The sequence below is a fragment of the Populus trichocarpa genome, chromosome 3 (assembly GCF_000002775.5).
Source record: "Populus trichocarpa isolate Nisqually-1 chromosome 3, P.trichocarpa_v4.1, whole genome shotgun sequence".
Taxonomy (NCBI): Eukaryota; Viridiplantae; Streptophyta; class Magnoliopsida; order Malpighiales; family Salicaceae; genus Populus; species Populus trichocarpa.
In genome coordinates, this window is record NC_037287.2 from 9,752,283 (window position 1) to 9,755,776 (window position 3,494).

A 3,494-nucleotide genomic window follows, 5' to 3' on the forward strand; every position below is an offset into this window, starting at 1 on the left:
AATTATTTCTTTTAACTTATGATATATGGGCTCACATCAATATGTTTATAATGAAAACTAAAATAATTCTTGATTGATCAAATTTTATAAATACAACTACTTAGATGAAAAAAAAATAAAAAATACAAGCACTTCAAATATCATTATCCCAATAAATAAACTCTTTTATTATACTTTCTCCCCCCACCCCTCTTTCTCAAGTCATCATTTTATTGGAGTAAATGACCCAACTAATCCATATATGATTGATTGGATAAGTTTTTAACATGTCATTATGTTTTTATACAATATTTGATTCTTCAACATGTCGTTTTGTCAAGTTTTTCATCTAATTAATTTTTTTCATTCCAAAAATGCTATTGAGCTATACAAGAATATAAGTTCAATTTTTGAAAGAAAAAAATATTTCTGAAAAATCTTAATGGTTGGGTAATTTTACAATTTATCAACATAAACTAGGGGAATTGACTATTTTCCTCCTCACATATTACTATTCATTTTATTGGAACAATATTTTTTTTTTAATTAATTTATTTTAATTTTAATTTAATCTTTCAACATTAGATTTACTAGAAATTGAACTTTATAATTTATTTCAATTTATCTTTTATGGGGTTATCTGATTTTTATGACCCAGGTCAAGGGTTTTATATGTTAATCCGATCGACTCGGGTTTTTTTAGTTTTCTTTTAATTGAATATTTTTTTAGTTTCATCCTTCAACATTTGGTTAATTGGAATTTAGTTTTATATTTATTTTATTTTTTAATGAAATTATCTCAATCTTATGACATGAGTTTGGAAGGTTAACCAAAGTTATTTTTTTTCTATTTTTAATTGATTATTTTTTAATTTTATCCTTTAACATTTGATTGATTAGGAATTGAGATTCATAATTTTTTTTTAACTTGCTTTTTATAGGGTTATCACGATCTCATGACCTGGATCGCAGGTTAGTTCGATTGACTCATTTTTTTAAAAAAAAAGTGACTTTTTTTCGATTATATCCTTCAATATTAGATTGATTGAGAATTGATTTTTCTTCTATTATTTGTTTTGATTTGCTTTTTTATATATTTATCCTAATTTCATAACCCAGACTTGACAGATTAAACTGAGTTGACTTGTGTTAATTTTTTTTTGTAATTTTATTTTCAATTTCATCTTTCAACTATGAGTTGATTAAGACTTAGACTTTATTTTTTTTATATGCTTCTATAGGGTTATCACAGTCTTATGATCTAAGACATGAACTTGACAAGTTAACTCAGGTTGATCCAAATCAATTCAATATGTTGTCTTTTTAATATTTACAAAAAAATATCATCTTAAATTGTTTTTAGTTAAACTTTTTTTTTACCAGATTAGATCATATAGGATCAATCCCCACACAGTTAATTTTTTTTTCTCTTAGAAAATACATTAACAATGTGGATATTTTTTTTTTACCTTTCAAATGTGACACAATGTCATGTCTTCAATAAAAAAAAAAAAATTCATCAAATCAAATGGAAAAATTTAATAGAAGAATATATTGAAAAATAAGATAATATACAAGGAAACAATAATCACGATAAAAAATATTGTAACACCAATTAACATGTTTTGTTTTTCCTATTCCTGAAATACTATGTTCGTTTTGAAATTAATTATGATAATAAAGGAATTGGAGGGAGAGACATCCAGGCAAGAAAGTCCTTCCCATCTAAATCACGATGAGGAGGCATGAAATTTCCAAGTGGATCTCCACCATTCGATTCTTTGCACCCACCGGTAGTTGATGATAAAATGACCGGAATTCTATGACCACAAAACTCTTTTTTTGACAACGTAAAAAAGAAGTACGCCCTCATGCATGACAAGAACACATTTCTCACTTACTTCACATGGTAGGACCATCATGGAGCTTATGTTCTTGACATTTTTCTTGATGTGCATCCATTCCTGCAAAATTTGATGTTTATGGTCAATGGAACAGTTTGCACTTGCACCGGCCACACACTTATTAGCCAAACATGAGATTTATCCATGGCATTAATGCTTCCATCTAACAATCATAATATGCTCTCTTCCTCTAACCAAATATATATATATATATATATATATATATATATATATATATATATATATATATATATTTCTGCTGTAAATGTAATTTACTCGAGATGGGTTGGCCTTTTAGTTCTTGCTGGGTTAATTTTCTCATAATTGGAAATTGTCGCTAACAAGTGGCATTGCTCTGTATTCACCATTTTGGATCCTTGCAAATGACTTTTAGACATAAACTCGAAAGAGAAAGACGACGAAGACCTCATGTATATTCTTGACTAGTCTATTTACTGACAAATCGTCACTGGCTAATCAATTTTTTTTAAATGTAAAAAACAAAGGTTAAAGTCGTGGGAATTTTTTGATGGTGTAAGTAAATCCTACCAAACAATTTAATTTTAAAACTTTTTAATCTAATTTTTTTACTAGCTCAAGTTTTAAATTAAACCATGTTAGAGTTATTTCGATATAAATTAATTAACTTCACGGGCTCAAAGATAATCCAGACGATCGGTGAAAACACGATTTAACTTTTAATTTTTTTTCAAGATGAAAACTTATTTTTTAAAATATTGGGACGATGAAATTGACCTCGGTCACTCAACGACCCAACTCATGGACTCTACTGGGTTTCATAGCTTTTTTTTAACTACTTTTTTTATTTAATTATATGACAAAAAAATAGATGCTTCCAAAATCAAACATTAACCCAATGCTAGAATTTTGTTTGAAACCATGATAACCCTATAAAAAACAGTTCAAAATAAATCATGAAGCATATTTTCCACTGAACCCGAAAAAAAAAACAGATTAAAAAAAGAAAGGACAAAAAAAGAAGAAGACAAAGGCACATAAGGTTTGGTTGGTAAACCCGCGAACTGGATAATGGACTTCTCTGTTATCAATAACTTGGTTTTTCCCCAAAACTATTCTTTATTTTACTATATGATCACAAAAATAAACGATTACAAAATCGAGTACCGACCCAATATTAGGATGTTTGTCAGAGATCGTGATAACCATATAGAAAGTTAACTAAAAAATTATGAAGCACAACTTTCAATCAACCTAATGTTGAAGGATATTATTGAAAAAAAAACTAGAAAAAAGAAAAGAAAAGTTAAATAATCCAAATCCACGAACAAGTCAACTTGCCAAACTTGCAAACCGATTAATGTATTCCATAAAGTTTAATAATATGGTTTTTTCTAAAACCATTTTCTTAACTACTTCATAAAAAAAATAGACGATCACAAAATCGAGTTCAAGAAAAAAAAAGTTACCCCACAATATCCATAAACCGAGGCAACTTGGGTTACCTTGCCAAACTGGCAAACTGGGTCATGGACTCCACAAAGTTTAATAATTTGGTTTTTTCTTAAACTACTTTTTTTTTATCTAACTACATGTTAAAAATATAAACGATCACAAAATTGAGCATTAACT